The sequence below is a fragment of the Gopherus flavomarginatus genome, chromosome 1 (genome assembly GCF_025201925.1).
Source record: "Gopherus flavomarginatus isolate rGopFla2 chromosome 1, rGopFla2.mat.asm, whole genome shotgun sequence".
Taxonomy (NCBI): domain Eukaryota; kingdom Metazoa; phylum Chordata; order Testudines; family Testudinidae; genus Gopherus; species Gopherus flavomarginatus.
Window position 1 is genome coordinate 370,638,974 of NC_066617.1, and position 23,116 is coordinate 370,662,089.

Genomic DNA, 23,116 nt, shown 5'->3' on the forward strand with positions numbered 1-23,116 from the left:
AGAAACTGGAAATGGATGGCAGGGAATGGATCATTTGATGATTCCCTGTTCTGTTCATTCCCTCTGAAACTCCTGGCATTGCCACTATCGGAAGACAGGATACTGGGCTAGACAGACCTTTGGTCTGACCCAGTGTGACCATTCTTATGTTACAGCTGTTCAGCCTCCTTGATACCTGTGATGTCATTATCCTGCTCAGTTCTCCAGTCTTCCTTGGAGTGTGGATGGAAAGACAGGGTAGATGTCACCTAGTGAGCTGGACCTGTAAGAGCAACCCGTGTTCAGGCAGAGAGGGGCTCCTGGTAGAGCAGAGTCAGGGCTCCGTTAAAGAGCAGGAGACAAGGGCCTGGCCTGAGTGTAAACCACCAAACTTCGGTTACACTCATACCCGTAATTATTCCATTTTATTGCAGGGATAGTGAACAGGTTCAGTCTGTTCTGAGAGCGGAACTCCCCCCTGTGGAGAACAACAAAAATATGCAAATTGGGAGAGTTGGGGATGCCAGTACCGTGAGTTGCTCCGGTGTGAAGGAAAGACATCACAGTGTAGTAAAGCTGTTCAGACTAAACCGAGATTCCTTCCGTTGATAAGATAACAATCTGTAGGTTAACTAAGACGCCTCATAAATCGAAACATGCTCTTATTACAGCAATACAGCACATACGGTCAAAGAAAAATAACAGTATCCAACATACAGATTTCTTCAGTACAGTCTTTGTTTAATCCTGAGCTGATGGTGTCAAATTTGCAGATGAACTGAAGCTCAGCAGTTTCTCTTTGGAGTCTGGTCCTGAAGTTTTTTAGTTGCAAGATGGCTACCTTTAAATCTGCTATTGTGTGGCCAGGGAGGTTGAAATGTTCTCCTACAGGTTTTTGTATATTGCCATTCCTAACATCTGACTTGTGTCCATTTATCCTTTTACGTAAGGATTATCCAGTTTGGCCGATGTACATAGCAGAGGTGCATTGCTGGCACATGATGGTGTATATTACATTGGTGGACGTGCAGGTGAATGAACCAGTGATGTTGTGGCTGATCAGGTTGGGCTCTGTAATGGTGTCACTGGTGTAGACGAACTGGATATTTATATGGGTTACCAGAAAATCTAATTATAGTAGTGAGGATTGTTTTTAATAAAGTATAGGAAGGGATCTAAACCTTCCTGATTTACACCACAAAATATGTATAGGTGCTGGGTGTCAGGAGGAAACTTTCCCTGGAAGCAGATTATCTCATAGCTGTCTATTGAAGGGCTTCTTCCCCCTTTCTCTCCAGCATTGGAAACTGGCTACTGGGCTAGATGGAATACAGGTCTTATCCAGTCTGGCAGTGCCTGTCTTCCCATCAGTGGTGTAAATCCAAGACTGTGTTTCTGATGATCTTCCTTGAGATCCTGGGAGTCTCTAGACTTGCACTGAGAACAGAAAGATTTCTTGTTAAATATAATCTAGTTTCTTGTACTTTTTCCTTCAGGAAGGAAAGTTGAAAACCCCTGGGACCTGCCCAGTACATTATGTCAGCTGTCAATGACACAAATCCAACTCTGCAGTGTTACATCTCACCGGAATACCTGGGCTGGAAGACATCCATCTCTGGATCTTTATCCTTTTTTGCTTAATGTATGTTATTTTGATAGAATGAAATTCAGTTATTCTGTTCATTATAAAAACAGATCCAAGCCTCCATGAGCCCATGTACATTTTTCTTTCCATGTTGGACATCACAGACCACCATGCCGACAATATTGGGCTTATTCTTGTTTAAATCTAGGGAGATCAGTTTCTATGCCTGTTTTGCTCAGCTGTTTTTCATCCACTCGCTTTCATACATTGAATCTTCTGTGCTCTTGTTGATGGCCTTAGACCCCTTTCTCACAATCTGCAATCCTTTAAGATATGCATCAGTCTTAGCCCCCGCCATAAATATCCAAGATGGGACTGGGATGTGTGCTAAGGGCAGTGGCCCTAATATTCCACTCCCCTTTCTCCTGAAACGGTTCCAATACAGTTGAGCTAATGTCCTCTCCCATTCCTACTGTGTGCACCAAGAAGTCAGGAAGTTCGCTTGTTCAGATATCACAGTCAACATGAGAACATAAGAACATAAGGAGGAGACATTAAATGAGGAGACATTAAAAAGCCTGGAATATTTCAGTTTGGAAAAAGAGATGACTAAGTAGGGTTATAATAAGAGTTCTATAAAATCATGAGTGCTGTGGAGAAAGTCAATCAGGAAGTGTTATTTGCCTCTCCATGAGAACCAGGGGTCACCCAAGGAAGTTAATAGGCAGCAGGTTTAAAACAAACAAATAAAGTACTTTTTACACAATGTACAGTCAACTGTCAACTGTGGAACTTATTGCCAGAGGATCTTCTGGAAGCCAAATGAATATCTGGTCCAATAGAGAACTAGCTAAGTTGATTGAGGACATGTCCATCAATGGCTATTAGCCAATGTAATCAGGGATGAAGCTCCATGTTCTGAGTGTCTCTAAACCTCCAACAGTCAGAAGCTGGGAGCAGATACCAGGGATGGATCACTAGATAACTGCACTCATCTGTTAGTTCCCTCTGAAACATCAGCACTAACCACTGTCAGAAGACAGGACACTGGGCTAGATGGGCCATTGGGATGACCCAATAAGGCCATTCTTATGTTCTTAAATTGTTCCAGGGGGTGCCTGTATTATAGACCTAGCAAGTCCACCCTAGCCAACATCCAGGGGTTGTTAAGTGTGGGATGCTGATGGGGCTTAGTGATGAAAGAGGGTAGATAAAAGAGTTTTTCTCCACATTTAAATTTTGAGCCAAAATGAAATGTTTCCTTTTCATCCATATTTTAAGGGGAGTTTTCATAGAAAATAGATAATTTTTCTTGAAATCTCAGCTGCCGTGATATTGCCCAGCTGCAGCATCTTGATTCTACAACGAAAATTGGAGGGTTATCATCTGCTGCTTCCACCCAACATAAATGAAGGTTGCACTGACTGCGTCTAAGGCTGGACTCAGGGTATGGAAAGGTCAAAATCTCCTGTCCAGTCTATGGATGAAGTATTGTGTTCATCAGCTACTCTAACCAGCCTTCCCATCTCTGTGCAGCCCCTTCCACCCTTCAGCAGATGCGGGCAGTGGCTACTGTGACAGGCCCTGGTAGCAAATCTCTGATGAACCTGTGCTAGCCGGGAGTTGGAGGGGGTCCTAGAGCAGTTGTGGAGTAACAGAGATTGTGGGTGAGTGGGCCTAGCTACCAGTGGATCACTGAGATCTGTGCATAACCTTGGGGATCCTTAGTTCCTGGATCTCACCTTTCACTCCTCAGGGAGAAGGGAAGGGATCTTGCCTCCTGGAATGATCCGATGGAAATTTCCATGTACAGAGTTTTGTGGAATTTTCCTTTCCTGGCCTGCACCCTGAGTCTGTAATGTAGGAAAGGGGGTTGCCAATGAGAAATCTGGTCCTTTATTATTATTATTGAAAGCATCCTCATTACCACTTGCAACTCCTGAGGTAGCCATGAGGCTAATTGGAAGCATACAAACAGTGATGACAAGCTCGGATTCCAGGAACAGAGCCTGCATCTGGGCTGGCGCTGCAGTCCAGTTGTGTAGCATCACAAGGCATCCCCTATGATTTGGCCTCCTGCAGTTTGCCATTGGCTGTGACAGGGGTTAGAGCTGGTGCACACTAAGCCAAGCAGCTGAGGTTCCCTGATGGCCAAGTGGCCCCAAGGGAATGTGCAAGCATGCTTCATAAAGACAGTTACCTCCCTGTCTGAACAGGTACTGCCTGATGCCCATGCAACGTCTCCAATGACTCCTTGTCCTTTTGGGTGAAGACCTCTGGTGTCAGCAGCTCCCCTTCTATCAGGAATTGGGTACGTTGGCAGGTTTAACTATCTTTACAATGTAAAGTGATGTGTAAAGGCTGAAAGCTGTTTACACTGGCATATGTTCTGTGTAGTGGCAGAGGACTCAGCTGGGCTGTCAGGGTGACTCAGTGAAAGGGCTGGAGGGCAGGCTGTGCTAGGTAGCTTGGGAACCCCTCCCCTACATATGCCCATGATCCACAGTGGGTTGTACAAGCTACAGAGAAATCTCACATTGAAAGAGAGTTCAGAGTGTTAAAACCCCAAAGCCCCGAATCAGGATTTCTCAAGGGGTCCCATTTCTAGAAGTGCCATGTGCTCTGGGCCTGATCCTACCAAAGACTGAGTGAGAGGAGACCTCATGGAATATCAGTGATTACTTTCCAACTTGCCTCAGGTTTATTTTCTCCTGGAAATTGAAGTAGGAAATGCATTTTCAAAGATTTTATTCTCTGGCTCGATTGTGAAGACAGGAATTCAGAGTGTGTTGCTCTTTGGCAACAGGCCCTGTAGAGCACATTTGTGGTTCCTGACTGTCTGAGGACTCCAGCATTTCTGTCCTGTAGACACCCCTCACAGTTACAGGACTACCTGCATGTCTGCCCCCTTTCTGGTCTCCAAATGCCAGACGTCAGGCCTCGTAACCTTCCCTCTCATGGGGTGGAATCCCGGGATCCTCCCACCCGCAGACTGGGCCCTGGGCTACTGCACTCTGTGAGGGGACTGTGCTTGCCCAGCAGGTCCCAGTGGGTTCGGCACCTGTGGTTCTTCCCTTTGGGAGTCTGTAACGAGTGACCAGCCAGCCTTCTTGAACCAAAATACTGTTTAATCTGAACAACAGGAATAAAGAGTAACATGGGAGAATAAGAGGGTTTTCAAACAACAGTCTGTACAAGTCTCTGACCCCAACTCCTCCCATTCTGATGGAGACTCAGACAGGCCCAGGGCCTTGAGACCTCCTCAGCGATGTCTGTGCCTGTCAGTCTGAAGAGTTTCTCAGCAACAGATGTCCCACCTATGCACAGACTTACAGAACTGGCAAAACAAGCTGTGTAACATGGCTGGAGTCCAGAAATAGGCTTTTCCCAACTTGTAGCTCAGGTGTTGACTCTCAAACTCCCTGAAGTGCTGACTGAGCAATGGCTTTTCTGGATCTGTGACTTCCCATCCTGTTTGTTCTCCAGCAGCCTGCTGTTGAACTAAGAAAAGCCACACTGGTTACACCCAATAAAGCCATAACATAAACAACCCCAATGTTAACCCAATATAGTTATATAAACTGACAGAACAGAACCTAATGTGAATCAGTCAACTATTAACCCAGGGACAGAGGAGCTAATAGACTTTTATTTGCTGACAAGCGACTGAATGAGGGGTGAGACGCTGGGATCTTTTCCGGTTCTGAACAAATCCCGATGACAGACGCTACATTTTAAGTCCCACTCTAACCTGAGAAATCATCTCTGAGAGAAGATCAGAGGGGAAAGAATGGGTTGACATGTGTGTACTAAAATACAGATGTGTAAATGTTATGTCATAATTTTTAATTGTAATACAAATTTTACACCTCAAACTTTCATGACACGAAGGTATATTGAAAGCCCTCGGCAGAATTGTTAGAATCGCTACAGGAAGCAGCAGTGGAAACTTTACTGCTTAATGGTTTTTGCTTTAGAAAGTATTTCAGAAATACTCCACACACTATTTGGAAAGGTTTTATGCTATGAACTCCTTGATCAATGAATCATAGAATCATAGAAGATTAGGGTTGGGAGACCTCAGGAGGTCATCTAGTCCAATTCCCTGCTCAAAGGAGGACCAGCAACAACTAAATCATCCCAGCCAGGGCTTTGTCAAGCCTGCCCTTAAAAACCTCTAAGGAAGGAGATTCCACCACCTCCCTAGGGAACCCATTCCAGTGCTTCACCAGCCTCCTAGTGAAATAGTGTTTCCTAATATCCAACCTAGACCTCCCCCACTGCAACTTGAGACCATTGCTCCTTGTTGTCTCATCCGTCACCACTGAGAACAGCCAAACTCCATCCTCTTTGGAAACCCCCTTCAGGTGGTTGTTGAAGGCTGCTATCAAATCCCCCGTCACTCTTCTCTTCCACAGACTAAATAACCTCAGTTCCCTCAGCCTCTCCTCAAAAGTCATGTGCCCCAGCCCACTGACCATTTCCATTGCCCTACGCTGGATTCTCTCTGTTTTGTTCACATCCTTTCTACAGTGGGTGGCCCAAAAGTGGACACAATACTCCAGATGTACCCTCACCAGTACTGAATAGAAGAGAATAATTGCTTCCCTTGATCGGCTGGCAATGCTCCTACTAATGCAGCCCAATAAGCCCTTCGCCTTCTTGGCAACAAGGGCCCGCTGCTGACTCATATCTAGCTTCTCATCCACTGTATTCCCCGAGTCCTTTTCTGAAGAACTGCTGCTTAGACAGTCTGTTCCTAGTCTGTAGCAGTGCATGGGAATCTTCAGTCCTTAAGTGCAGGACTCCGTCCTTGTCCTTGCTGAACCTCCTCAGATTTCTTTTGGCCCAATCCTCCAATTTGTCTAGGTCTCTCTTGATCTGATCCCTACCCTCAAGCATATCTAGTTCTCCCCCCTGATTAGTGTCACTGAAGCTGCAATCCATCCAATCATCCAGGATCATTAATAAAGGTGTGGAAGAGTTGTTTGATGCTGTCTCCTGCTAACTAACAAGAAGCTGTTTCTAATCAGGGCCATGAGCACAATCCCTCTACAATACCTGTGCAAGAGTTTCCAAAAAGTCCTGAGAAACAGACCGCTGCTCTGTGTTTCAGCAAAGAGTAGAGCAGAGGTGCAGGAAAGGGGAGTGTTTGTATGCAATTTTCACCTTACACGAGGATGGCTGAAGTAACTTGCACGTTGAAAAGAATATTAGTGTAAACCTACTGTTTGAACTATCCATTCATTTGTGATGCCAACTGTTTCCCCACCCAGATGAAGTAACTGTCTGTGTCAGCTTGTAACTTTGCAGATAGTTACAGACCCTTCCACGGGGAGAGGGAGCAGTTCCTGTGAGGATGAAGAGAAGCCTGTAGGATGGTCAGACTTTCTGGATTCAGTCAATGTTGGCCAGGCAAAGCAGTTCAGCTTCTCCTGGAGAGATTCTTGGGGGTCAGAGTGTATCACTGGGAACATTTGTTTAGGGAAAATGGATAGAGCCTGGTTCTTATTGATTTTACACATGTAAATTTGGAGTGACACAGTAGAAGTAAATGTTAGTGAATTCGGAATGTGGACTTGGGAATTTTTCCCATGTGCTGAAGAGAGGCAGTGTCATAATTTGGACTCCCAGGAATGGCGAATATATATATATATATATATAAAGGAAGAGAGAACACTGGGCTGTGTTTCAGCGTAGAGCTGAGGTGCAGAGCAGAACAATTCCATCAGCTTCCTGGTGTTGCGAGCTGATTTCCCTCTTAGGAGTTTTTTTAATGTTGCTGAGTACCTGTAAAGACATTTCCCTTTCCTAGTACAACATTATGTGACTTTATATTATGGGCAATGGGCATTTATTAGCTTTGAATTGGAAAATTAATTCCTTTAACTCTTCTGAAAAAAACCTTGCGATGACACAAGATTTTATACTAGTGTAGGTATAATATCAGAAGGTTCGCTGTGTAAGTCTGGATCTGTAAAAAGCAACAAAACGTCCTGTGGCACCTTATAGACTAACAGACGTATTGGAGCATGAGCTTTCATGGGTGAATACTCACTTCGTCGGATGCATGTAGTGGAAATTTCCAGGGGCAGGTATATATATGCAGGCAAGAATCAATATGGAAATAACGAGGTTAGTTCAATCAGGGAGGATGAGGCCGTCTTCTAGCAGTTGAAGTGTGAACACCACAGGAGAAGAAACTGCTTTTGTTGTTGGCTAGCCATTCACAGACTTTGTTTAATCCTGAGCTGATGGCGTCAAATTTGCAGATGAACTGAAGCTCAGCAGTTTCTCTTTGGACTCTGGTCCTGAAGTTCTTTTGCTGCAGGATGGCTACGTTTAAATCTGCTATTGTGTGGCCAGGGAGGTTGAAATGTTCTCCTACAGGTTTTTGTATATTGCCATTCCCAATATCTGACTTGTGTCCATTTATCCTTTTACGTAAGAATTGTCCAGTTTGGCCGATGTACATAGCAGAGGTGCATTGCTGGCACATGATGGTGTATATTACATTGGTGGACGTGCAGGTGAATGAACCAGTGATGTTGTGGCTGATCTGGTTAGGCCGTGTGATGGTGTCGCTGGTGAAGAAGAAATGGGTGTTTATATGGGTTACCAGAAAATCTAATTATAGCAGTGAGGATTGTTTCTCATATTGTATTGGAAGGGCTCTAAACCTTCCTGATTTACACCACAAAATATGGGTAAGTGCTGGGTGTCAGGAGGAAACTTTCCCTGGAAGAAGGTTATCTCATAGCTGTCTATTGAAGGGCTTCTTCCCCCTTTTTCTCCAGCATAGGAAACTGGCTACTGAGCTAGATGGAATACAGGTGTTATCCAGTCTGGCAGTGTCTATCTTCCCATCAGTGGTATAAATCCAAGACTGTGTTTTTGATGATTTTCCTTGAGATCCTGAGAGTCTCTAGACTTGCGCTGAGAGCAGAAGGATGTCTTGTTAAATATAATCTAGTTTCCTGTTCTTTTTTCCTTCAAGAACGAAAGTTGAAAACTCCTAGGACCCGCCTAGTACATTCAGTAGGAAATTCAGTCATTCTGTTCATTATAAAAACAGATCCAAGCCTCCATGAGCCCATGTACATTTTTCTTTCCATGTTGGCAGTCACAGACCTTGGCATTATGTGTGGTCAGAGGCTATTCAAGGACCACGGACGCTCACCCTTCCCCTATGCCCTCAGAAAGGTGCTTGTGACTGAGTCATGTCAGAAACATGATTAATGCAGGAGCCCTGGGAGGCCATTTCATCCCCTGAGGCACCACCCTCTGCTCCTCCACTTCCCCCATATCCCCGACCCTGCCCAGGCTGGAAGCTGGAGCCTTGCTGTGTGTTAAGAGCTGGCCAGACAGCCCTGATGTTCCACTTTCCCTGGGCAGGAGGGTCAGAGGATCCAAGAACAGCTCCCAGCCCATGGCACCAGATCTTATGTAAAGGGGGTCATGTACGGTGTCTAAGACCAGGGTATGGGTCACTAATTATGATTATGCTGTCTGTATGTCTGTATCATTTTGTAGTTGAAGTTATGAATATTGGCTGTATACTGTCTATATTTCAAACTTGTGCTGTGTTACTGGGAGAGATCCCAGACAAGTGGGTGTTAGCTCTGCTTAGCCTGCTTGATGGCCCATTAAGGACCATCAGCTACACAATTGACCCATTGAGAGGAGGCAGATACACCTTGTGACTCAGCAGGGCGTGCAGAAACTGGCCCATGTGACTGCAAACTCCATTTTGCTGTAATTTTCCACAATAAAAACCAAGAAGTGTTCTTACACCTGGAAAAGCCTATATAAGACTGATGCCTCATCTCCATCTTGTCTTCAATCCTGCTTCTTACCTCTGGAGGGACTTTGCTACAAACTGAAGCTCTACACAAGGGGCTGATGACCCATCCCAGCAGGGGATGTTCTCCAGTGACTTGATTTGAACCTGCAGTTCACTCCATCACCGCTACAAGCCTGAACTAAGAACTTTGCCATTACCATATGTAATTGATTCCATTTAACCAATTCTAGCTCTCATCTCTATCTTTTTCCTTTTATGAATAAACCTTTAGATTTTAGATTCTAAAGGATTGGCAACAGCGTGATTTGTGGGTAAGATCTGATGTGTATATTGACCTGGGTCTGGGGCTTGGTCCTTTGGGATCGAGAGAACCTTTTTCTTTTATTGGGGTGTTCATTTTCATAACCATTCATCCCCAGGACGAGTGGCCTTGGTGGTGATACTGGAAGTCTGGAGTGTCTAAGGAAATTGCTTGTGTGAATTGTGGTTAGCCAGTGGGGTGAAACCGAAGTCAATTTTGTCTAGCTGGTTTGCTTTGCCTTAGATGTGGAAAAACCCCATTCTACAGCTATAACTGCCCTGTTTAAGCAGTTGGTCCTGAATTGGCACTGTCAGTTGGGTCCCACCAGAACCGCATCGTCACACCCACCCATCAGGACACACCACAATCGAAGGTGGAGAATCTGGGGCTCTCAACAATGGCCTGGGCTCCCTGGTCAGTTCTTACCACAATCCAGCTCTGACGCGGCTGGGGACCATGCTTGAGGTGAAGAGAAGGAACAGGGGGAAGGGTCTCAGGAGAAGGGGAGGAAGAGGAAGATGGGGGTCTAAGGGGAAAATGAGAAGCAGGGGATGCAGTATCCCTGAAGCATTGCAGACCCCTGCAAGGAGGTCACTGGGGGAGAATGGGGCTAGGGGGTAGGAGAGGCACTTATCTATGGCCTAGATTATTGTCGCGTCTGAGGACCTCTTGATCTTTGACATATTTATCAGTACAACACCCCGTGCTGTAGGGCAATGTTATTAACACCACTGGGAAGATTCCAAGACCAGAAGGAACCACTGTGATCACCTAGTCTGCCTGCCTGTGGAGCATTGGCCAGAGACCTCCTCTGAAATAACTCCTAGAGGAGAACTATTGGAACAACCTCCTGCCTTGATTTAACAGTTGTCAGTGATGGAGAATCAACCACGTCCCTTGAAAAATTCTTTCCATGGTTAATTACCCTCATTCTTAAAAAAACACCACATCCTTTCTGAATGTCTCTAGATTCATCTTCCAGCCATTGGATCATGCTATTAATGTCTCTGCTAGACTGAAGAGCCCATTGTTAAATGTTTGTTCCTCATGTAAGTACTTACAGACATTGGTCCCATCACCCCTTAACAATAACACTTCTTTCTGTTAAACTAAATAAATTGAGTTTCTTCAGTGGATCACTGTCAAGCAGGTTTTCTAATCCTTTCATCATTCTCTTGGTTGTTCTCTGACTGCTCTCCAGTTTATCCACGTGTTCCTCCAACTGTAGGCAATAGAACAGGACACAATAATCCAGCAGTGCCCCCAGCTGTGCCAAGTACCCATGCAAAATATCATCTCTGCTCCTACTCGAGATTCCCCTGGTTACACTTCCTGAATTACACTGGGTTTTTTAGCCATAGCACACCACTGAGCTGCAAGTCTTTTTCAGAGTCACTGCTTCCCAAGATTAGGTCCCCCATTCGACAAGGATGTCCTGCATCCCTTGTTCCTAGATGTAACCTTTAAATTGAGCCATATTAAAAGAGATATTGTTGAGGCACAGAGGGATTAAGTGAGTTGCCAAAGTCACAGAAGAAGTCTGTGGAAGAGCCTGGAACTGAAGCCAGTTCTTCTGAGTCCCAGGACAGCACTTTAAGCCCTGAATCATCCTTCCTATCTGGGACTAGTGGCTGGAGATGGGGCATCTGGAAGCTCAGCATGCAAAGATTGCCAGGAACCCCAGGAATTCAACTGCTGTGAGATCACTAAAGAGGAGCCCAAGAACAATTCCTTTTCCGGATGAGAATGCTGTGTCATGCTTTCTCCTGAATCTATGGAGGGGCAAATCCATCATCCAGGATGCACAGCAGGGTCAGAGTTGGTAAGCAACTCCACATGAGCTCCAGATGTGAAGCAAAATCGGCATATAGGGCTGGAAGCGACCACCTAAGTCAATGAGTCCAGTCCTCTTCTATGGCACGCGACCCTGGCATATTGTTCGGCGCATAAGCCTTTGTTAGCAGGGGCTAAATGAGTTCCCCCTGACAGCTAGCTGGGAGTGGAAGAGACTTCAGAAGCAAATGGTATTTACATGAACACACCTAGTCTTCCTAGATACTCAGCAGATAGTGGTGTTGCTCAAAGTGATCTACTTTGGCTGGTGCTGGGTTACAAATCACCGTCGTACTGAATTCAGGGGTAGCGAAATGTTGTTATCAATGTTATTTTCTTTACTGTAAGAACAAAGGTGAGGAGAACTGTGCTTAACCTCTCCCAAATGAGGGAGTCACACTCAGCTGAAAGGACCTTGGGCTGGGGAAACATTCCCGTTTAACAGGCAAACAACTTGGAATATCCTTTCCCCTGTTCCAGCACACATGGCTGTTGAAGGACAATTGCTTGGAGATTGGGATAGCTCCCTTCATGGGCAAGTCATTACCCGGAACAGACACAGGAACATTTCCTTCACTGTTCCAGTTCTGTACAGTAATTTTCTCCAGAGAAACATTTCCCTGAGCCTTATCTAATGCCAGATTTACTTCTGAGACACCAGACAAACACTCATTAACTAAACTAAAATTTAGTAAAAAACAGAAGAGAGTATGATTAAAATATTTTTATACATCCAGACATGAGTTCAATTCATTGATGTGCAGATTCATCGCAGAGATGGTGAGCTTCGTAGTTTCAAAAAGTTCCTTTAGAATTCAGTTCACAGGTCAGATTACAATGTCCAAATCTCATATTCAGGGCGTACCAGTGTAACTGGAACCTCGGTTTTGTGAATCAAACTTCCCCTGATGAAATCTAAGCAGATCTGAGATGACAGAATCAGGACCCAAGGATGGTTTATCCAATTTCATGTCTTTTGACAAGTTGAAATTCCTCAGGGAACAGAAGGTAATTAGGATGACTTTGAAGGACGTCCATCACCATTACTTAGCTATATAAATGAACATAAGGCCATTTGCTTGTTCTCCACTATTCACAGCACATTTCAAAGAGAGAGGAGTACTGAGATATCTTGTGTTTACAATTTATTTACATGACAGGATGTTCTTTCGACCTCTGAATTATCAGAATACAGCACAGACAGGGACTGTTGATTACATTTTCCACACTACTCATACATATGTAAATACACAAAACCACAGACATTATCTCCCAACATGTCTTCTGTGGGTTATTTATTTTGCAAGATGTTTAACCAATGTGGCACCCTATAATGCTTTATAGAAATATGCTTATGAATGTATATATGTCATAACTGGGCATGCAATGTAACATATCTCTGCACAGGTTATGATCTACTGAATCTATCCATCCTATCTGTACACATGTAACATTTTTGTATTCAAAGTTATAAATATTGGCTGTGTACTTGTTTGATTTTAAGTAGCCTTAGTAAGGTATTTGGTCAGATTCTTAAGCAAGGAATTTTCAAGTTAAATGCCCAATCAAGAAACACGTAACGGACAATAGAACCTTGGAAGACTCCAATCCAAAGAAGAAGTCTACTTGGGGACATTGAAGGTAGCATGTGAACAATGGCCACCACCTGTAAAGTTCTGAGTCATGCGCGGATATATGCCTTGCTGGATTCTGCATAGGAGAGAGGAGAGGGACTCCAACCACAAAGGAAAGTCTATTTAAGCCCCTTGGAGACACCTCCCTTTTGTCTTCAGCTGGCTCAAGAGATAGCCTCTCCAACCCAAAGGATGCCTGAAAGAAACTGGAACAAAGGACAGTAACCACAGGGGTGAGGATCGCTGGACCCAGACTAGAGGGAGATTAGTCTGTAAAAGAAACATATTGGAACATCTTTGAGGGTGAGATTTCATCTGTAATCACTTTCTTACTGTACTAGACTTAGACTTGCATGTTTTATTTTATTTTGCTTGGTAATTCACTTTGTTCTGTTTGTTATTACTTGGAACCACTTAAATCCTACTTTCTGTATTTAATACAATCACTTTTGACTTATTAATTGACCCAGAGTATTTATTAATCACTGGGAGGTGGCAAACACCTTTGCAAATCTTTCTACCAGTGCTATTGAGGATGGACCATCTATGAGTTTACCTGTGTAAGCTTTATATAGGGTAAAACGGATTTATTTGGGGTTTGGATCCCATTAGGACCTCCCATTGGGAACTGGGCATCTGAGTGCTGGAGACAGGAACACTTCTCAAGCAGTTTTCAGTTAAGCCTAAAGCTTTTGGGGATGTTGTTGAGATCTGGGTTTGGGTTTGCAGCAGACATACCGTGTCTGGCTCAAACCAAGCAGGGCACTGAAGTCCCAAACAGCCAAGGAAAATGGGCTCAGAGGAAATCTTGGCACATCAGGTGGCACATCCCTAGAGTTTTCTGTGATCCAACCCATCACAACAATATAGAACCATTACTACACTCCCCTTTCCTGCATCTCATCTCCACTCTTCGCTGGATCACTCACCAGCAGTTCTGTTCTGTCAGGACTTTTTGGAAAGTCTTGCACAGGTATCGCAGAGGGATTTTGTTCATGACTCTGAATGTAAGTGTTAGAAACAGCTACTGGTCAGTTACCGGGAGACCGTATCATACAGGTGTTCACTGAATGAAGAGTTAATAGCGCAAACCCGTTGCAAACACTATTTGGAGGACTATTGAAATACTTTTGAAAGCAAAAGCCTTTATGCAGTAAAGTCCCCACTACTCCTTCCTGTAGAGATTCCAACAACTCTGCTGCTGGTTTTTGATATACATGCATGTCATGAAACTTTGTCTTTTTAATATTTATATTACAATGAAAAGTTTTGGCATAACATTTACACATTTGTACTTTGACATACACATGTAAATCCACTCGTTCCCCTCTGATTGTATTTCAGAGATGACTTCTCAGGTTAGAGTGGGAAATAAATGTAGCATCTGTCATCTGGATTTCTTCAGAACCTGAAAGATCCCAGCATCTCAGCCCTCAGTCAGTGGCTTGTCAGCAAACAAAAGTCTAGTAGCTCCTCTGTCCCTGGGTTAATAGCTGACTGATTCTCCTCAGGTTCTGTTCTGTCAGTCTGCAGGCTGTATCTGGAGTGGTAACAGGCATTCCCTGAGCTCTCACTCTCTAGTACATAGTGACCTCAGATCTGTTATTCAGGCACGATGAGGGTTTGAAGGACACAGATTTCAAAGTCAAATGTATGAGTATTCATGGAAATAGAACATCATTTCACACATGAAATGGGACAGAGGCTCATGGTTAAAGCTAGAGCTGGGCTGGAAAACTGAGAGGTTCCCCCCCTCATGTATTCCCCATAAAAGTAAGACCCAAACTAAAATGTTTCCTTTTTATCCATTCTCTGGGGTGTGTTTTCATAGAAAATGGATCATTTTTCTGTAAAATTTCAATTTCCACGATACTGCCCAGCTGCAGCTGCCTGGATCCCCAAGAGAAATTGGGACTTTTCATCTGCTTCTCCCTCATAACATAAATGAAGGCTGCACTGGTGGAGTCTCTGGCTGCACTCTGGGTATTGAAAGGTCAAAACCTCCCAACCAGTCTATGGCTGAGAATTTGTGCCCTTCAGCTACATCAACCAATCTGCCAGTCTGTGGACTATTGTGACAGGCCCTGGTAGCACATCTCTAATGAGCTTCCAGGGAGCTGGTGAGGGTCCTGGAGTAGTTGGGGAGGCCCAGAGATTGTGCATGGGTGGGCCTAGCTCCCAATGGATCACTGAGAGCAGGGCATAACTTTGGGGATTCCTGGGTCCTGGGTCCCCCCTTTTCATTCTTCAGGGAAAAGGAAGGGAGCTCCCCTCCTGGAACGATCTGAGGGAAATTTCCATGTATAGAGACTTGTGGATTCTCTGTACTCTGGTCCGCATCCTGGGTGTGTAATGCAGGAAAGGGGGCTGCTGCAGAGAAATCTGCTCCTATATTAATATTATTATTTTAGTTTAGTTTATTTCAGCAAGATCACAGATGTTATAGCATCATCATTACCACTCGGCCACCCTCGAGGTAGCCATGTGAATAACAGGGATGATAATAGCCCCAATTCCAGCAAGACAGCCTGCAGCAGGGCTGGTTCTGCAGTCTCACTGGGTAGCATTAGCACGCATTCCCTATAATTTTGCCTCTTGCACTTTGCCTTTCGTTTTCACGGGGTTTATACCTGCTGCACACGAAGCCAAGCAGCTAAGTGTCCTTGATGGTCAAGTGACCTCTAAGGGATATTGTGAACATGCTTCATAAAGACAGGTGCCTCTCTGTCTGAACAGATGCTGCCTCCTGCCCTGTAACCTCTCCGATGACTCCTTGTCCTTTAGGATGAAGACCTCTGGCGTCAAGGGCTCCCCTTCTAGCAGGAATTGGGTAGGTTGGCAGGTTTCACTCTCTTTAAAATGCAAAGTGATGTGTAAAGGCTGCAAGCTGTTGCCATTTGCAGATGTTCTGTGCAGCAACAGAGGACTGAGCTGGGCTGTTGGGGTGACTCAGAGATGGGGATGGAGGGCAGGTAGCAGTAGGTAGCTTGGGAACCCCTCCACTACATCTGTCCATGTTCCACAGGGAGTAATTTCATCTACACAGAAATCTGACATTCAAAGCGAGCTTGCAGTGCTAAAACCCTGATGCCCTGAGCAATGATTTTTCAAGGAGTCCCATTTTTAGAGGGGCTGTGTGCTCTGGGTCCAATCCTGCCAGGGGCTGAGGAAGAAGAGATCCCACGGAATATCAGTGACTATTTCCCAAATTGCATCAGGTCTATTTGCTGCTGGAAATTTAATCAGCAAATGCATTTTCAACAATTTTACTCTTTGGTTTGATTGTAGATGCAGGAATTCAGAGCTGAGGTGCTCTGAAGGCACACAATCAAGTCTTATTTTATGCGAGGGTTCCATTCCACGGTTAGCGCTGTGATGGGGCAAGGCCAGATGGCTACAGTAAAGTACTGAGAAACAGGTATGTTAGCCCCAGGCTAAACAAATCCTTAGGACCATGGTAACCAAATGGCAGTTGCTCCAGGTTAATCAAGGCACCTGGGGCCAATTAAGATCTTTCAAGAAGGCAGTGGAGATAACTACATTGATTAGAACACCTGCAGCCAATCAAGGCAGGCTACTCAGGGCCCCTGGGTTTAAAAAGGAGCTCACTCCAGTCAGGCAGGGAGGAGTCAGAGGAGAGGAAGTGCCTGTGAGGAGCTGGCAGCAAGAGGCACAAGGAGCTGAGAGTGAGAAGTTGTGCTGCTGGAGGATTAAGGAGTACAAGCATTATCAGACCTCAAGAGGAAGATCCTGTGGTGAGGATTGTGGAAGTACAGAAAGAACTGACATGGATTTGTAGGGGATCTTAATGCATGACAGTCTCTGTTAGCCAGAGTTAGGCTAGCTGTAGCCCTAATAACGAGAGATTTGTAAAAGCAAGGATTGTGTGAGGCGAGTGGAAAAGAACTGTGTGAGAAGTTGTTTTTCGACCTTGTGTAGATAATACAATATGTAGACTGGCGTCTCTTAAGTGAGGAAAACAAGATATCAGGATGACCCATGTATAAACAAAATGCAGCTGTTGCTTATTATTGTCTATTACAAAAGTATAAATGCTTACTGTAATTGTTTACCTGTTGAGAGACCTGTCTAGGAAGGGGAGACCCTATGTCCTAGCTCACTCTCTCCCTGTTGTACCTGCTAAACAGAATAAAGTATCTGTCTCTGCTGCACCCAAACAAAAAGCGAGAACTGAGTTTTTCTCCGACAGGATAAAGAAGCTGTTTGGAGGAGGCCATGAGGAAGTAGCCCAGGGAGTTGTAGCTGTCATGCAGCTGTTACAGGAGGCACTATAGACAGCTGCAATCCACAGGGCTCTGGGCTGGAACCCGGAGTAGAGGGCGGGTCCGGGTTCCCCCCAAACCTCCCAACTCCTGATCAGACACAGGAGGAGTTGATCCAGACTGTGGGGAAGATCACTGAGGTGAGCAAATCCGCCAATAAGCGCAGGACCCACCAAGGTAGAGGAGGAACTTTGTCAGTGCGCGTAAAGCGAAAACCACGTATGGTGAAACACTCATTGAGTTGAATGGCGGGCACAATCGCCTGCACTACAGATGCAGTTTTTATATTGTAATTTTTCTTTTTTTTCCTTGTTTTTACCGACTGCGCAAAGATGAATTTGCACATGTTAAATGCGCCTAAGATGCGACTTGCCTGTATTTCTGTTTCCTGACTAGCTGAAGGCTCCAGCACTTCTGCCCAGAAAATAATCCTCAGAGTTACAGGGCTATGTTCATCTCTTTCCCTTCTCTGGTTTCTGAGGGCCAAATGTCAGGACTCGTAGCCTCCTTTCTCATGGGGTGAAATCTCACCATTCTCCCACCCTCACACTGGGCCCTGGGCTACCGCACAATGTGGATGTAGCACCGAGCAGTGTGCCTGCTCAATAGGTCCGGCTGGGTTTGTACCTGTGGTTGACATGTGTGTGCTAAAGTACAGCTGTGTAAATGTTATGCCAAAACTTTTCATTGTAATACAAATATTACAAACACAAATTTCATGACATGTCTGCATATTGAAAGCCAGCGGCAGAGTTGTTGGAATTGCTACAGGAAGGAGCAGTGGTAACTGTTTGCAATCGGTTTGTGCTATTAACTCTCTGTTCAGTGAACAGCTGTATGGAACTCATCCCTGCTAACTGAGCAGAAGCCATTTGTAATACTTACATTCAGGGTCATGCAGACAATAACTCTACAATAGCCGTGCAAGACTTCAGAACCAGACCCTGAAAATTTATCTCATGTGCTGCAAAGAGGCAGTGGCCTAATTTGAACTCACATCGGCAGAGAAAAAAAATAAGGTACATAATGAGGCAATGAAACACGTTTATGAATAACTTAAATGCAGGACAGATAAACACTATGACCATTTTCACCATGCACTTGCATAATATGTACATACATCATGATACAATGGGCCACACTTTGAAGTTGAGGGCTAGACACTCTGTCTGTATGAATGTCGGTATTGCAAACTCACACAGTGCTCAAATATGCTGTGGAACTCTGATCCACTAGATATAAATGGATCCAAGGGATTATCCGGATTCAAAGAGGGACTGGATTTACATTACAAAATATGTCTAACTAGTGGGTGGCTGGGGGAAACTTTCCCTTGAAGCAGTTAATCTCCTAGCTCCCTATTGCAGGGATTCCTCCATCTTCCCCTGACGCATGTGTAATTGGTTACTAAGCCAGAAGGACTGCGGGTCGGATCCAGTCTGACAGTGCCTGTCTTCCTATTGGCATATCCTATTGGGGGCATAAATCCAAATTTGTTTTTTCTGATCTTCCTTGAGCTTCTCAGAATCCTAGATTTGCACTCAGAGAAGAAAGATGTCTCGTTAAATATCATCTACTTTCCTCTTCTCTTTCCTTTCAAGAAGGAAAGTTCAAAACTTCTCGGACCTGCCCAGTAGGGGATGTCAGCTGTCAAATACACCAAATTCACACCTGCAGTGTTCCTTCTCACTGGGATACTTGGGCAAGAAGACATCCATCTCTGGGTCTCTGTCTTCTTCCGCTTCATGTATGCTATTTCGATAGTAGGAAATTCCGTCATTCTGTTCATTATAAAAACAGATCCAATCGTCCATGAGCCCATGGACATTTTCCTTTCCATGTTGGCCATCACAGACCTTGGCTTATTGATAGCCACCATACCGAGGATACTGGGCCTATTCTTGTTTAAATTCTAGAGAGATCAGCCTTGATGCTTGTTTTCCCCAGATGTTCTTCATCCACTCTCTGCAATTCATTGAATCCTCTGTGCTCTTGTTGATGGCATTTGACCGCTTCATCGCAATCTGTAACCCGCTGAGATATGCCTCCATCTTAACCCTGCCGAGAATAGCCAAGATGGGACTGGTGTTTGTGCTCAGGGCAGTGGCAGCAATATTTCCACTCCTCTTTCTCCTGAAACGGTCCTAATTCTTTCAAGCCAACGTCCTCTCCTATTCCTACTGCCTGTACCAGGACGTCATAAAGTTGGTTTGTTCGGACATCACAGTCAACAACATCTATTGCTTGTTTTTTACAGTCATAACGGTGAGGTTGGACTCGCTGCTCATTTTCCTCTCTTATGCGATGATCCTCAAAGCAGTGCTGAGCATCACATGACCAACAAAATGCCTTAGGGCCCTGAACACCTGTGTCTCCCACCTCTGCGCCATCCTGCTCTTCTACATGCAAGAGTTCAGCCTGACTGTCATACACAGATTCTGGAAGAGCTCTTCTCCCTTGCTTCAAATAATCTTGGACTACATCTACCTGCTGGTTCCTCCTTTAATGAATCCAATTATGTACAGCATGAAAAGCAACCATCTTCGTGTGAGGATAATCAGAGTGTTTGTCAAGTAAAGGGTCAGTTCATCATCCAGTTCCAGAGCTGGTGACACAGGTCATGACCACCTATTCCACCTTGGACCCTTATATACGAGGAACCAAGATCTACTGATCTCCACTCTGTCGAGAGAGGCTAAGACCTGATGCTTAGGGGGGCCAACCCCACCCGCAGTTGAGGGAGGACAACACTCCGGGGAAAAGAGACCAAACCATGCAGCAGCATTTACAAAGTCAATCTGTCCGTGGAAAGCCAGGGGAACGATGCGATGTTAGCCCCTAAAGAGTCATATCTTGCAATCTGGGGTTAAACATCATACACCAAGGACAGTCTCTTATCATCAGTCTCTGTGTCCCAGGACAAGAAGCCATTGTTCTCAGCCAATTTGACCGATGCTTACAAGGCCTGCTTGTTGCTAGGGAGATGGTGGAATTAGTGGACTCCTTCTGTTAATGGGCATGCCGGCAGGGTGGGATTCAGTAGTATGGAAACCAGAAATAGTATAAGGGACTTACCATCAATCAAACCCTTACCCCTCCCCTTGGCCGCTTAAACCCTGCCCCTTGACACCGTAAGCCCTGACCACCTGTCACTGGAAGTCCCACCCATGGGGAATATTAATTCCGGGGTCAAGGAGGACATACAGCCGGAAGCAAAGTGTGTCATGTGACCCCTCTAAGAACTTCTCTCACTGCCCTCTACCAATCAGGAGGGGTTTCTCCCCCGTAGGCCCACCCTGAGAGGAGATTTGTCCAATCAGGGGTGTTCCTGGGCATGGTGAGCCATCCGGAAGTGGTTCGTGTGACCCCTCCAAGAACTCCTCCACTGCCCTCTGCGAATCATGATGGGTTTCTGCCACACAGCACCACCCTGAGAGTAGATTTGACCAGTCAGTGGTGTTCTGGGGTGGGGTGACCTGCCCAGAAGAGGGTCGTGTCACCCCTCTAAGAACTCGTCCCAGCGCCCTCTGCCAATCAGAGTGCAGCACTATCACCCCATAAGTCCCAGCAATCGGGGCAGAAGAGGCCATCTTTTACCAAAAACACGTGCTTTAGAAATCCTGGAAACATGGACGCCTTCACCACCCTGGTGAGCACTTCGGACGTTGTGTGAGCCCCGAGGGCCTTTGGACTTGTGTGGAGAAAGCGCTACATAAGCGACAGTTCCAGCGAGGGCCCTTTGACTCAGCCGTTGGTGGATATGCCAGAATCCGAAACCCAAACCCTCCTGAGGCACCGGATGAGCATGAAGGCCTCTCGTTGTTCACCCCCCAGAGGTGGAAGACGAACGCAGCTCAAGGGAGTCACCAGAGGACAAGGTGAAGAAAAAAGATGTTGCTCAGGTAAATGAATGATTAAGAAGTGACCACTGATGATGGGGTGCAATGAAATTAGGAACCGGGAGGTTGCGTAAATCTAAAAACAAGCAGTGGTGTACTTACGCTGTTTCTTTTGTGAAAATCTCTCAACAGTTCGATGATGTCTTTCTAGAGGTCTTCGAGAACTGACATCGATAGCCTTTTGTGAGCAGTGATGAGCTGTCAAAATATTAACAACAGGTTCCTTCCTCCTCACCCCACGAGGGGGTCGTGCTCCCCCAGGGGTCATACCTTATCCAACACTCCATGTTCTTGATACCTCCTGGGACCCGTGCCTGTCCACCCCCCTACTCTCTCCCCCGACTGTCCCCTGCCACCACATCCAAATCCTCCTCTCATTCCTGATCACCACCCGGGACCCCTGCCCCATCCAACCACAGCTTCTCTCTCTTCCTGCCCCCCACCACCCTATCCAACCCTTGCTATGTCCTGACTGCCCCTCTCGAACCCTTGCCCCCTTTCAATTGCCCTGTTCCCTGCGCTTTGACCTCCCCGACCCCTATTCACTCCCCGACAACTCACCGAACACCCCTGCCCTTTTCCAACACTCCATCCCTGTTCCCTGCCCCCTTACAGTGCTGCTTGGAGCCATTCGGCTTCAGCAGGGTCCACTTGGCTGTGAACGGAACGGGCGCTGCGGGGGCCCAAGCCAAGCCAGACACAGCATCTCAGCCGGGACCTGAACCAGTGCTGGTGCCGCGAGATCAGGGCAGGAGCTGCTCGCCCGGGACCGGGACCAGCACGGTGGGGCCTGAGCTTGGCCAGGGAATCGGGGCCCGGGCTGGGCCAGAGCCACTTGGTTGTGACCGTCACCACTGGCCCAGGGTCTGAGCCAAGCCAGAGCTGTTCGGCCGTGACTGGCACCAGTGCTGCGGGGCCCGAGCTGAGCCGGCTCGGAGCCACTCGGCCGGAACCGGCACCGGCGCTGTGGGAGCTGAGTCGGGCTGATGTCACTGAGGCCAGAGCCGGGGGTGCTTGGCCAGGACTGAGCATGGGTGCTCAGCCAGGGCCAGGCCAGGGGCCAGGCTGGAGGGATACGCTCAGCCTGAGCCGGACTGGACCGTGCCATGCCTCTCTGGAGCCCTCCTCATGCCTGCCCCCAGGAACTTGCCTGCTGCATGTTTCAGGCTTCTCGCAAACATCTGATTCGCCGGAAGCAGGGGAGGGGGAGGATAAGGAGGGCGGAGTTGTCAGGGGAGGAGAGGGCAGTGAGCTGGGACCGGGGGCCAGGTGGATAGCTGCCCGAGCTTTAGTTACATTTAAAAGCTGTTTTAGAACCGGTTGTCCTGTAACAACTGGTTCTAAAAGGGTTTCTAAATTTAACAACCGGTTCCTGCGAACTGGTGGGAACTGGCTTCAGCTCACCACTATGTGGGAGTAAATATATCATGCATCAGCTGTTTTTGCTCATGTCTGAGACACAGAACTCAAGAGAAAAATCCGGAAGAGGACAAAATGGAAGAATGAACCAGCTCAGACTCCTTTATGGTAGCGGTCACGGTGTCCATTTGGACAGGCGGCTGTAAAAGGTCGTGTTAAACAGGCAATGAATAAAACTTATTTATTTAAATGTGTCAATATGAATGTGTCCCCTTTCATATTTGTGTTAGTAAAAGACGGTACCAGTAAGTCATTTCTACACAGGCAACTCTCTTAAAGAAAATATATTACATCCCCGGGGAAGTTGGGAGCTTCGGCGGGGTGAACCTTCTTTCTCAAGTGGCCAGAAAGCATATTAAAACTTTAAATAGAAGACAGG

At 46.0% G+C, this 23,116-nt stretch overlaps 1 long non-coding RNA gene and 1 pseudogene across 1 annotated transcript in view; both read left to right on the forward strand.

Annotated features, from left to right (window-relative positions):
• LOC127039912 (uncharacterized) overlaps positions 1-13,579 on the forward strand; it is a 235,179-nt gene extending 221,600 nt beyond the window's left edge. Inside the window, exon 2 of the long non-coding RNA XR_007771329.1 lies at positions 12,910-13,579. This is a non-coding gene — a long non-coding RNA (uncharacterized LOC127039912). The remainder of the gene's footprint in view (positions 1-12,909) is intronic.
• A 5,480-nt stretch (positions 13,580-19,059) lies between these two features.
• On the forward strand, positions 19,060-19,996 carry LOC127058420 (olfactory receptor 51G2-like; annotated as a pseudogene).
• The last annotated feature ends 3,120 nt before the right edge of the window (positions 19,997-23,116 follow it).